Source organism: Macrobrachium nipponense, chromosome 47 (assembly GCF_015104395.2).
Source record: "Macrobrachium nipponense isolate FS-2020 chromosome 47, ASM1510439v2, whole genome shotgun sequence".
In the NCBI taxonomy this organism is placed as follows: Eukaryota; Metazoa; Arthropoda; class Malacostraca; order Decapoda; family Palaemonidae; genus Macrobrachium; species Macrobrachium nipponense.
In genome coordinates, this window is record NC_087222.1 from 18747225 (window position 1) to 18762214 (window position 14990).

At 34.1% G+C, this 14990-nt stretch overlaps 1 protein-coding gene across 4 annotated transcripts in view; it reads left to right on the forward strand.

The window, feature by feature from the left end:
* Positions 1-14990, forward strand: part of LOC135204742 (zinc finger protein OZF-like) — a 569882-nt gene that overhangs the window by 78103 nt on the left and 476789 nt on the right. The gene's annotated exons all lie outside the window — the stretch shown is intronic.

Consider the following 14990-nt stretch of genomic DNA (forward strand, 5'->3'; position numbering starts at 1 on the left):
TATTTGATAGTGTTTGCTTGTGGTTCTGGTTTAGAAGTGGTTTCGCTAGTTTTCATTCATTCTATTAAGTCAATTGGTGGACAATTGTAAGCAATCGTTGGGAATACAACTAAAAATTTAGATAATTTACTAATGAACTGGATAATTTAATGGAAATTATTAGTCCAAATAATGGATGCAGGTAATGACGGTTTGTTTACGTTTGGGCGTCGTCTCTTAAGGACTTCGCGTTCGTGGTTCCTCCTAGATTTACGACTTTAGTAAAGAGAGAGATCGTTTTGTTATTGAAGATTAACCAGCCATGTGCTGGCATGGGCTCCCCTTGCTCTCGAGGCAGCCTGTAAGAGAGATCATGTTGGTTGCTGTTGAAGATTAAGCCAGCCCTTGTGCTAGCATGGGCTCTTTGCTCCTAGATCAGCCCGTAGCCGTGAGATCGTGTGTGTGCATCGGCTTTCATAGCCCGGCCAATTGGTGATTTTTTACAGTTTAATTTCAACTTTTACACTATGCGACAAAACGCAACAGATTAATAAATAAAAAAAGGTACAACTTTAATGATATGGTTTTCAATGCAGAAAAATGAGTGAAATAATAAATTCACCCATAACATTTTGTGGAAGTTAGAACCATCGCATTTCTGCCGCCACTGGGTGAGAGTGGAGGGAAAGCTGAGGCCTTGAGGTGGAGTTCTTTATCGTGGAAAATGCTGGTATAGAGATCGGCAACTTCAGGTATATACCCTCTATGCTTACAAGCACGTAAATTAAAGTAGTAGTAGCCCTACGTCTCCGCTATTTTCGCCTATTCCTTATAACGGCTCTTTTCGGCTTTTAATTGCTGTAGAATTATTGTTCCTTAATTCATGGAGTGGATTCTGGAAGCATCTGTTCCTTTTCACTTCGAGATAAGGCGAAAAGGATTGCTATAACTGAGGAAGAGAGAGAGCTCATTTTTCTAAGTCTCCAAATATCCTGGAATACCATTTTCTATGAAGACAAATTTTCTACCTGAACAGAAAACGTAGAAAATAGTTTAGTGGTAAACTCTAGTAATTTCGTCTGCCTCGTGCCTAAATTTCACAAATAAATCAAATAAAATCACTTTCAAAATAAAAGATAATTATACATTACCTGACGAAAGGCATTAATAGTAATAGAAATGTTCTGCTTGCTATTAGTACTAAATAAAGGGCATTACGTGCTAGGAATACTAAATATAAGATCGTATTCCTTATCATGTAATGTTTTAACAAGATTGTACACCAAAGACATCTATTGCGTGCTATGGCAGTCTTCGGATGAAGTGTGGTCGTTTGAAGACGAAACTACCATATATCGTTTTAGCAAAACCAACCACGAATAAATCCTCTATCAATATATATGATAAACTATGGTAAAGGAAGTTCTATATCTCTAAAATCGAACGTAATAAGGGGACGTTTTGGAGAACATAAGATGCTATAAGTTTGGGAGAATCATTCAAAGGAAACAAGTCTTTTGTCAACGAAGACCAATTTGTTAATTTTTATATTACTAGTATGTTTTTAAAAGATTTTAACTGTAGGACAGGCTCTGTTTTTTCCTCTCCTGATGCTTGCCTCTGCCTTGCCTCTTCCGCAGTCCAGGTAACCGCTGCCCCAGGGGAGGCTTGATAACGGTTGCCCCAATCTACGCCCTTGGACGAAGGACTTCATGTAATGTTGCAACAACCTGTACGAAGATCCAACAGGATTGCAGCCAGCCAGAAGGATTGAATAGGGTAGAGGGTATCACCTAGTTGTTGTTGTAACTACCCTCTTTCTTCACCTGGCCCATTAACGAGCTAACGACCGTTGTCAACGATCTTCAACGACTCTTGTTTTTTTAATTTACCTCTGTACTTGTCGTAACTTTTTGTTCATTTGGACTGAAGATGAATCCAGGGAAGGGTTCGAAAGCTTTCTGTAAAGTCTTCAAAATTATACACGGACTTTTTACCACTTTGTAGGTATTATTGTGGACCCTTTAGAGCAAAATATCATTAATGTAAGGTTTTGCCGAGGTTAAAGCTAAGAATAACAATAAAAACCTTCTCTGTATAATGTACTCACAGTTTTGCCATAATTTAGACTAATATAATATATGGGAATATTCAGATGTTTATTGGTAATTCAAGCTTTTTGCCGGCTAACAATCCAGGGCTGTGTATCTATTACCAGAACCCAATTCGTGAATTCCCTCTTATGATTCCATACATTTGGCTTCAAATACTACTTTGCTAGGCACAAATAGGCATAAAAAATTGAATACAATCTTTATTTTTCATGCAGTGATTGCAATCACTTACTCGGCAATTTTTATCGTGCATCGCTATCAAAAGCACAACAATTTCTTGATGAGTAGCGTTTTGCATCAAGCAGTCTCGGACTGCTTATTATTGAGGACGACTTAAACTCGTCCTGACATTATGCATTTTGCTTATATGCCTTCTTTGAATATATCAGAATAAGGTACAATGTATTCCGCTCTCCATTGACACCAGAATGAGTGCCAGAGCTCGAATAATAACTTCACAGAAAACGTACAAAGTCAAATATTGCTATTGATGACTCTGCTCTTAAGAACAGGGCTGACAGAGGCCTTTTAACTGAGAGCGTTGGTCGGGGAAGCAGAATGCTGCAAGTCAAGGGAGTCCAGCAGGGGAAGCATCCCAGTTTTAAAGGAGAAATGTAAAGATGAATGATCAGTTAGAGAACAGCAAATTGTAAAAACTCCATCCCCTTGAGTTTTGGAATAATTTGCAATGAATGTAATATACAAATTGTAATTTCGCAATACTGTTCATGGTTAGACTTAAAATAGTGCATGTTACCCAGCTGAAAAAGGCGTCTGCCAGGATTCAGTTGCAATATATTGCAATTATGGTTTAATTTGAGTAATTTTTGTTGCAAAACAACAGCTCATATTCCGTTTCCGACCCACAGAAAATTCAGTAAAAATACGTAAATCTTGAATACGAACCCATCAGACATGTGAACATTATTATTAATTATCAACTTTAGCAATCTGAGGAACTTCATTGATATTCACACACACACACACACAGAATGTTTCTTGTTGCTGTTATAGAAGAAAAAGCTTCGTAATGGCACGGGGCCTCCTTCCCCACCCCAATATTCAGTCCCCATCCATACATACATACATATTACATATATAAAAAAACAAAAAAACCACCTCTAATTCTTCATCCATTCAAAGAAAATCATATGAAGAAGCCCAAACCCCAAGGAAGCGCCCATCCTCTTTTTCACAAAATTCAGGCTTCCATAATTCGAGAATGACTCGGCCTATTGACCTGGGGTTTGCATTTCCAAACAGAACAGACCAAACAGGTTGGGGGAGAGGGGGGGGGGCGGTGTTTGTCCATTGGGAGACTCATGGCCGTGGGAGGATTTCCCCTCTTAGCTACAGGGTGTTGGGCTTTGGGAATTTTCCCTTCTGTTTGAGGGCATCACTCGAAAAACGGTTTGAGGAAACGACCCTCCTCCGGTCGTTGCAAATTGCCAAACTCGACCAGGTTTTTGGGGGTAGGCAAATATGGAGGCCCTGGTGGGGTTGCATCACCACTTTTGGGTGGTTGTGGCGCCCTAGGTGTGGTTTGCCCTTAACTGCATTCAGTTATTACAAATGAATGAAAATCAACGAACCCACTCACTTGCAACACCGTCCCCGTCCCCAGGCGAGGGCAATACAGAACAAGAAGCACTCACTCGGCATCTCGGGATAATACAAAAATAATTATAAGTATTGGGGATATTAATGAACGCGCTCCAAAAGTAAGTCAGGATGGAATAATATTAAGAGCTGTATGACGACATTTTAGCTGCCATCCTCTGCCGCCCTGCAGCGCTCTGCTCTGCTCTGCTCTGCTTTGAGGAGGACGTCGTCAGTCTGTATTTCATGATTATTATTATCAGTGTGAAGCTTTGTTTGCTTCCAGGGAAAGAACAAGTTCTTCTTCTTCTTCTTTTCCGATCTAAAGAAGGGAAGCAGAGCAATAGCTGCTGCTTCCTCGCACATCCACCAGGGGAGTCTATTTAATTAATCTTCTCTTTCGTTTTCGCTTCTCCTCCTCCTCCTCCTCGCCTCCCCGGTTGGAGGAGAGGGGGGTTAGTGGGTGAGGAACGGTTGGCCAAGAATAGTGGATGAGGGAGCGGACCGCTTCAGCTCACTGTTATTCATCAAGTGTCGGTTGCTGCGTTTTGTCAGTTTCTTTCTTCTTCTTCTTCTTCTTCTTCTCTTTATTGAAATCTTTACTACAGACTCTTTTTCAGATGTTTCATATCACTGGTCATTTGAGAGAGAGAGAGAGAGAGAGAGAGAGAGAGAGAGAGAGAGAGAGAGAGAAACTTGTAGTTCAGAAACACGTAGATCTGTGAGTGCAATAAGGCGGGGGAGGGGGGGGGGGGGCAGCTTCCACTTGGATGGTGTCAACACTGGAAAAAAAAAAGCTGTGGCCGAGTTCAGAGCGATAATGCGTTGCAGTTATATATCTATCTATCTATCTATCTATCTATCTATCTATCTATATTATATATATAATTAGATATATATATATAAATATAAATAAATATAAATATATATATAGAACTATCTATATAATCTATCTATATATGATATATATATATATATATAGTATATATATATATATTAGATATAGAGATCTATATAGATATATATATAATATATATATGATATATATCGATATATATAGATATATATATAGATATCTTATCATATAAATAATATAATATATATATATATATATATATTTATAGATATGATATATGATATATAGATATATTTATATATAGAGAGAATAATATATATATATCTATATATTATATATATATAGAGATATATATATTTATCTATATTATATATAATATATTATATATAGATATATACATCTATATAGAATATACATATTATAGATATATATATATATATATATATATATATATATATATATATTCTATTAGATATATACATATATATAGATATAATTATATATATAAATGATATATTATATATATTATATATATATTAATTATATATAATATATAATATTATATATAATCCCCTTGTGAGAGCTATACGGGTCCCCAACAAGTGGGTGGACACGCTGCATTTACTTTTTCTCCAGGCCAGTAACCGGCCTCTTGTAAATAAATAGATATAAAGTAATTAGCTGAGTTTTTCTGGCGGACCTTTTCCTCTAGAGTAAATGTTCACTTTAAATCCTTTTTACGGTAAGTTCAAGTAATTTACTCTGTTTTCCCTCAACTATTCTTGTTTACGTATTGGAGCCCTTTCAAGGCCAGGTTCATACGTAACAATATATATATATATATATATATATATATATATATATATATATAATATATATATATATATATATATATATCATTCAAGCTACATATATGAAAATATATCAATTCCGAGGTAGAGTGAATTTAGATATTAAAGGACATTTGTAGCTTGAATGATATATAAATGAATCACAGTTCGATGGTGATCATATATATATATATATATATATATATATATATATATATATATATATATATATATATATATATATATATATATCTATATAGATATACATATATATATATCTATATAGATATACATATAGATATACATATATATATATATATATATATATATATACATATATATATATATATATATATATATAATATATATATATATATAATAATAATATATGTATATCTATATAGATAGTATATATATATATATATATATATATATATATATATATATATATATATATATATATATATATATATATATTATCTCTATATATATATATATATATCTATATATATACATATATATATCTATATATATACATATATATACATATATATATATATATATATATATATATATATATATATATATATATATATATTGTTACGTGCCTGTGCATAGATTTTATGTGATATTTATATCCAGGTTCTTTGCTAGATAATGGCGACAGTGAACCTATGACAGGTGTAACACAGAGTAGTTAAATACTCTAGAAATATAATATAGTTGATAAAGTGGGATGCATCTACTAGCACAAACTCAAGTAAGGGCAATTAAATGCAAACAAAGCAAAACTTATTATATTTATTAAAATATATTCGGCACTATCCAAAACGCCATACTCGGGTTCTGCAATTGACAAGAGAAAACCCAATATAAATGTATGGTAATAACAATGCAATTCAATATTAAGGGAATATAATATCAGATATAAAATGGTTAACTTAAATTATACTCTGACTTGCCTTTTTCTGGAATATCCTTTATGAAAATGTAATAATATATACAAGTAGCATATTGAGGTACGAGAGACGAGTCACCAAAACAGCAGTCTTACAGGAGATTTATCATAAAGAGAAGAACACAAACAATGGGACTAATGTGTACCGAAGGCAAGTACCAAACGATTCATCAAAGTTAAGTACGTCCAAAGACAACCATATACAAAGTACGTATACTAACTAAGATACACATTGACAAATTGGTACTTAATAAACCATCACACAATAATCTTATAATAGAATTAAGATGTAAGCTAACGATTATGATATATAGCAGAACGAGAGATCCATCATAATAAAGACAACCACTACCAGCAACGAATCAACGTAATTCGTCATTAAAGTGCCGACAAGCAATTATACAAACAATGCAAGAGTATCAACTAGCGAATGGACTGGCTAACTATCGTTAATTACCAAGGGTAAAGAAACTGACTATATAATAACAACACCTCTTACCTACAGAAATGATAACACATATAGCCACTGACTTCGTGCACGCATATGCAACCATACCAACTCCACTGGTAATAACTAACGACAATATTCCAAAACACAGGAATATAAATAATAGAAATGGCACTAATGAACACAGAGAATATCAACATAAAACAACACTTATCATGCCCAACGTGACATGACAACGAAATACCAAAACACAATGGCAACAATCCGATATTCTCTCTCTCTCTGACTCGTTATATACGTATTATCCCTTGTCCATTCTCCTTCGTGACTCTGGGTCGAGTGTCAGGATAACCTCTCTGGTTTAGCTCTCGGTATCGACTGCTGTAATGGTCTATATGCTGAACCCTGTAACTTTGGCTGAACTACCTAATGGTATTCTATACATGGTAAATACTTTTTTATACCAAACAAGCAGTTGCCTCTCTTGATAGTAATAAAATATAGGAAAACAAAAAGGGAATAAACGTAACCAAACAGTATAAACAAAATTAATGAAAATAAACAAAACTTGTAATACCTCCACCGCAAATCTAAAAAGCATGGGTAGTGCTTTTTAAAACAGGAATATACAAAAGAAGTCACATTTGAGAACAAGTCACAATCGGGTATAAAAAAAAAATATACAAAAGAACGTGAAAGGGCATCAGCTATTACGTTATCTTTTCCTTTCACATGCTTGATACTGATTGTGTATTCTTGTAAATACAAGGGAGACCATCGCATGAGAGTCTGTTCTTATTGTTGAACTGATGTAGATACTTTAAAGGATTATGATCTGAGAATATCTCTACCTCTGCAGGACTTGAATTTACATATACTTCAAAATGTTGTATGGCTGACAATCATGCTAAACATTCCTTCTCGATCGTGCTGTATTTACTCTGGCTGCGATTTAATTTTTCTAGAAAAAAAATAGCTAACAGGAAAAAGAATGTCATCGTATTTCTGCATCAGCACTGCTCCGATACCAATGTCGCTTGCATCTACCATCATCTGGAATGGTTGGAAAAAATCTGGTGAGCGCAAAAGACGCAAAAATAGGTTTGGCACACAAAATACTCTTCAATTGCAAAAATGATTTCTCAGCCAAATCTGACCAATTAAAATTACATCTACGTACTTAGAAGATTCGTTAAAGGTGCAGCTAATTCTGAAAATTTACGAACAAACCGTCTGAAATAACTACACATCCCAAGAAACTGTCTAATTTGCTTCTTATTTTCCGGAGTCTTAAATTTAATAATAGATTCAATATTGCTGTTCTTAGGCGAGATATTTCCACTTCCAACTTGAAATAACCTAGATATGTAATCTCTGCCTTACCGAACTCACACTTCTTCAAGGTTAACTACTAATCCGTACTTTAGCAAAGCTGAAAATAAAAGATCGAATATGTTTTAGATGCTCTGACCAAGAATTGCTATACACAAAACACATCATCTAAATACTGTACAATTCTCACATCTCTGATTACAAAACATAAGTCGTTGGAACGTACTAGCAGCATTGCGTAAACCAAAAGGCATAATTTTGCATTGAAATAAAACCGTCAGGCGTTATGAAAGCCGTGACACTTCTGGACTCTTCAGTCAACGGAACTTGCCAATATCCTTTAAGCAAATCAAATTTACTGACAAACTTTGAGTGCCCTATTTTGTCAACACAATCGTCTATGCGTGGTAATGGATATGAATCAGGGATAGTCAACTCATTCACCTTCCGATAAATCAATACACAACCTGAAAGTACCGTCCTTCTTATCTACCAATACTACCGAGAACTCCATGGACTGTTACTTTGGTTCAATTAAGTCATGTTGCAACATGTAATCTATTTGTTTCTTAACTTCTAATGCTTTAGGTGGGGATAATCGATAAGGTGCCTGTCTAATCGGATTAGCATCTGGGACTAACTTAATGTCATGTTGAAGACAATTCACTTTACCAGGACGATTCTGAAACAATGATGGAAAGTCCCTAAGTACCTGTATAACATCTTTAACTGTGAATCAGGCAAATATGACAATCATTCTTCCAGTTCTGTTAAATCAACTCCATTTTTACTCCAATCATATTCACTTTCACACATGTCTCTTCTTCATTCATATCTTCATTTATCTCATTCTCAATTTTAATAGATTTACTATGCACTACCGCAACTGGTTTAATTACTTCCTGTTGGTAATATGGCTTCAGTAAATTGACGTGAAAGACTTGTTCCTTGTTACGTCTGTTAGGCAACTCTACTATGATAATTTGAAATGATTTACTCTACGTTTTACTATACCGGGTCAACATACCGGCTTTTAAACTGTCCTGGAATAGGTATAAAACAAGTACACTATCACCTTCCTTAAATTGTCTCAACACTGTATTTTTATCATACTTTCGCTTCATACACTCCTGCGCTTTCACTACATTCTTATTTGACCATTCTATCATCCTCTTCAACTTCTCTTTAAATTCTGTAACATGTTTTAAAACATCAAATTTGCTCTCACCATTATCACTCCACTGATCTAATCATATTCAAGGGACTCCTTACCCTCGTGACGAATGTCAATTCAAAAGGGGTAAAACCTAAGCTTTCATTTGGAGATGATCTAATTGCAAACAAACATATGGCAAATCAACATCACTGACTTTGAAATTCAGACCCATACTTAGTTAAAGCATTTTTCATAGTTAGGTGAAATCGTTCTAACACCCCTTGGCTTTCTGGATGGTATGGCGAAGATACAACATGCTTAATATTCCATTCTAGCATTTTCTTACTAAACAACTTACTCATAAAGTTACTGCCTCTATCTGATTGAATTTCCTTTGGAAAACCGAATCTAGAAAAAAATATCTGTTAAATGTTTGATTACTACTTTACTGGAAATCTTGCGTATCGGGATAGCTTCTGGATATCTGGTGGTGCGATCCATGATAGTTAAGATGTATTCATTACCTGATGATGTTTTTGGTAGCGGTCCCACTATATCTATCACAATCTGCGAAAATGGTTTCTGTTAGTACAGTTATTGGTACAAGAGGTGCTTTAGGTTATCATTTGATTGGGTTTACCTACAACTTGGCATACATGACAGCATTTGCAATATCTCTTTACGTCTTTCTTAATGAAGGCCAAAAAAATGCTTTCTCACTTTGTACATAGTCTTGGCAATACCAAAGTGTCCTCCACAAAGATTATCATGGGCTTGTTGCAATATTACATTTTCTATACTTCTCTGGGACTACAATTTGATGAATCTACCGATGCATTACTAGCATTTGCTAATTTTGATCTGGACATCTATACAATACTTAATTTCTAATGAAAAAAACAGGCTTACCTTACATCCGATACTTTCATTTTCTGGAACAGCATTCTCAAAAATGTTACTTAAACCTTTATCTTCTTTCTGCGCCTTTACTAAATCTTTTCTGTCACCTATACACTTCAGCGACTCTTGCACTGGAATATTACCTACTACCACCTCCTTCTAAAAGTCTGCCAAGTTGAGATCTTCATCCTCATCTACTGTCGTCACTTACTCTGAGCTCTGGTTACGGGAGCTATAGGTTTACTGGTCACTTCAACTACTTCTTTACTTACTCTTTCCCCTCTCTGTTGAACTGGACATATTACATCATTACTAGTATCACATTCTATACCTGGAATGGGCAATTGTTCTACAATCGCAAATCTATGGGTACCTTGAACTAGCTTTGACTCAATTTTAAATTCCAACAAGTGGACATGACACTGACGAATTAGGAAAACCTCCTAACAGAACAAAGTTATCTTCTTTACTTCATAATTTTCTCTGGTAAACTTTTCTTAAGACATGACTGAGATGCACCAGTATCTCTTAACATAACTAAAGCTTTACTTACAACATCTGGATTCTTAAACACTCTTATTCTACCTTCATGCAGATACTCTCCAAAATTCTTTAACACTTCATTCGTTTCAACACTCTTATCATTTTCAAAATCAACTTTACTCATCTTACTCACATACTCATCCTTACTAACTTGACATCTTGAGATTAGTGTTACTTTACCTTGTCTCTGTTTACACTCAAACTGAAAATGTCCTAGCTTACCACATTTGTAACATGTTATCTCTTTCTTATCCTTACTTACTTTAGGTGAGTTATTCTGTGTTTGATCTCTAGTTACATATTTTCTACTTGGCTGATAATGACTATAACTAATACTTATAAGTTCTGGGTTGATAAGTTTTACCATGAGTTAGTACAAATCTATCAGCTGACCTGGCTGCTTCTTCCAAAGTTTTATGATCTAACTCTTCCAAGTGTACTCTGACCATCCCTAGACATACTATCTTTGAAATCTTCAAGCAAAAGAAGTTCTCTAAGATCTACAAAATCAGTAATTGACCTAGACCGGAGCCAATCATCGAACAATACAGACTTATGCCTCGCATTATCAAAAAAATGTCTGGTTTGCTCCTTTCACATAATTTCTGAACTTTTGTCTGTACGCTTCGGGAACAAGTTGATAAGCGGACAACACAGCGCTCTTCACTACCTCATAATCTATGCTATCTCGAAGCTAATGTAGCATAAGCTTCCTGAGCTTTCCCTACAAAAACTGATTGCACAATAAAGAGCCCAACTCGCCTTCTCCAAGTCTAACTGTTTAGACTACTTTCTCAAAAGCTAAAAAAACTGACTCACATCTGTCTCTGAAAATTTAGGTATAAGCTTCTGAGTCCACACGTAAAATGTCCTGCTGTGTCACCATCACCACTACCTTCACCTTTCTTTACTTGCTCCAACTTTATCTAAAACTGTAACTTCTCCTCCTCTGCTAACTCCTGCCTTCTAGCTGCTCTAGCTTCTCTCAAACAATCTGCCTGTTCTCTTTCTCTATTTGCATATGTTCCTTTACAAACTCAGCCAACTTACCCTCATATCCGAGTTTTTCTCCTATAGCAGTAAGAGATTCTAAAGTAGACATTATGAATAATATATGAAATAACCCCGCACGAAAAATGCACAAAAATATGCAACCACACCGTACTGTCATAAAATAACTACAAGAGTCCAGCACAATACATAATAACTACTCTCACTGAGAAAAATGCAAGAGGAAGCATCCTTGGCAAGGTCGCCAAATATGTTACGTGCCTGTGCATAGATTTTATGTGATATTTTATATCCAGGTTCTTTGCTAGATAATGGCGACAGTGAACCTATGACAGGTGTAACACAGTAGTTAAATACTCTAGAATATAATATAGTTGATAAAGTGGGATGCACCTACTAGCACAAACTCAAGTAAGGGCAATTAAATGCAAGACAAAACTTATTATATTTATTAAAATATATTCGGCACTATCCAAAACGCTATACTCGGGTTCTGCAATTGACAAGAGAAACCCCAATATAAATGTATGGTAATAACAATGCAATTCAATATTAAGGGAATATAATATCAGATATAAAATGGTTAACCTAAATATACTCTGACTTGCCTTTGCTGGATATCCTTTATGAAAGTGTAATAATATATACAAGTAGCATATAGGAGGTACGAGAGACGAGTCATCAAACAGCAGTCTTACAGGAGATTTATCATAAAGAGAAGAACACAAACAACGGGACTAATGTCAGTTCCGAAGGCAAGTACCAAACGATTCATCAAAGTTAACGTACGTCCAAGACAACCATAAACAAGGTACGTATAACTAACTAAGATACACAATGACAAATTGGTACTTAATAAACCATCACACAATAATACTTATAATAGAATTAAGATGTAAGCTAACGAGTTATGATATATATCAGAACGAGAGATCCATCATAATAAAGACAACCACTACAGCAACGAATCAATGTATTCCTCAATAAAGTGCTAACAAGCAATTATACAAACAGTACAAGATATCAACTAGCGAATGGACAGGCTAACTATCGTTAATTACCAAGGGTAAAGAAACGGACTATATAATAACAACACCTCTTACCTACAGAAATTACAACACAAAGCCACTGACCTGATGCACGCATATGCAACAATATATACCAACTCCACTGGTAATAACTAACGACAATATTCCAAAACACAGGAATATAAATAATAGAAATGGCACTAATGAACACAGAGAATATCAACATAAAACCACACTTATCATGCCCAACGTGACATGACAACGAAATACCAAAACACAATGGCAAGAATCCGATATTCTCTCTCTCTCTCTCTCTCTCTCGACTAGTTATATATGTATTATCCCTTGTCCCTTCTCCTTCGTGACTCTGGGTCGAGTGTCAGGATAACCTCTCTGGTTTAGCTCTCGGAATCGACTGCTGTAATGGTCTATATGCTGAACCCTGTAACTTTGGCTGAACTACCTAAGGGTATTCTGTACATGGTAATTACTTTTTTGATACCAAACAAGCAGTTTGCCTCTCTTGAATAGTAATAAAAAAATAGGAAACAAAAAGAATAAACGTAAGCAACAGTATAAACAAAATTAAATGAAAATAAACATAATCTTGTAAGAATATATATATATATATATATATATATATATATATATATATATATATATATATATATATATATATATATATATATATATACAGAGAGAGAGAGAGAGAGAGAGAGAGAGAGAGAGAGTTTATACTAAATCAACGGTTAATTCTTCAGTATATAAATATATATATATATATATATATATATATATATATATATATATATATATATCTATATAATATCTATCTATATATATCTATATATATATATATATTATATGTGTGTGTGTGTGTGTGTTTGTGTGTGTGTGTGTGTGTGTTTGGTGTGTGTGTTTGTGTGGTGCATGTGTGTGTGTGTGTGTGCGGGAGAGAGAGAGAGAGAGATAGTGAGGTGTCATCAGTCTAGTATCTCATTCGGTAATCTTAATATCTCGCCAATTGTAAAGATTTACAACAATACAAAATACCGGTGGCCTACCAATAAAGACCATGCAAGGATTTTAAATAAAAATGAATAAATGAATAAAAAACAACACTTCCCTTTGTCAGCCACTACTATAATCACAGAAGAAGAATTGAATACTGTCAAGTATGCGTAGCCTTCAGCGTCAAAATTGACTAAAGGTTATTTTTTTTTTGAACGAGAACATTGTGGGTAACCAAGAGAGGAGAGAGAGAGAGAGAGTTACCAAATTCCTGTCAACTCTTTAGTATAGAGAGAGTGTATTTCACTAAATTTATGTTTAACATATATATATATATATATCTATATAATATATATATATATATATATTATATATATATATTTATATGTGTGTGCGTGTTTGTGTATGTAGAGAGAGAGAGAGAGAGAGTTACCAAATTCCTGTTCAACTCTTTAGTATAGAGAGAGAGTGTATTTCACTAAATTTTATGTTTTACATATATATATATATATATATATATATATATATATATATATATATATATATATATATATATATATATTTATATGTGTGTGCGTGTTTGGGTTTGTGTAGTAGAGAGAGAGAGAGAGAGAGAGAGAGAAGAGAGAGAGCAGTCGAATCGATGTGAACAATCTGGATTTGCACGTCCTCGAGTTTTTTTTTTTTCCTATTGATCCGGTTTTTATCTAGCTGGCGTATTTGATGGTAGGAAGCGGTCCCTTCGTCTTGTGAAGTTCTTGATTCAAGGTCGTGTGTTTGTGTGTGTGTGTATGTATATATTCAAGGTTTTCCTGTATGGTCGTGTGTTTACGTGTATGTGTATGTATACAGTCAAGATACTTCTGTAAGGTCAAGTATTTGTGTGTGTGTGTGTGTGTGTACGTATACATTCAAGGTACTTCCGTATGTTCGTGTATTTGTGTTTGTGTGTATTTAATATATATATATATATATATATATATATATAATATATATATATATATATATATTTTATATATAATATATATTAATATTTTATATTATTATTATTATTATTATTATCATAATCTTCCAAAGGAATATGGTGTTCATTTCAAAGACGTACAGAAAGGTAATAGGAAATACAGAACAGATCAGTTTTTGGAAAAGAAAAAATAAATGAACGCAATTCATAAATAAATAGATAAAAACGTAAGTAAATCATTTGTAAGTAATTATTGTATAT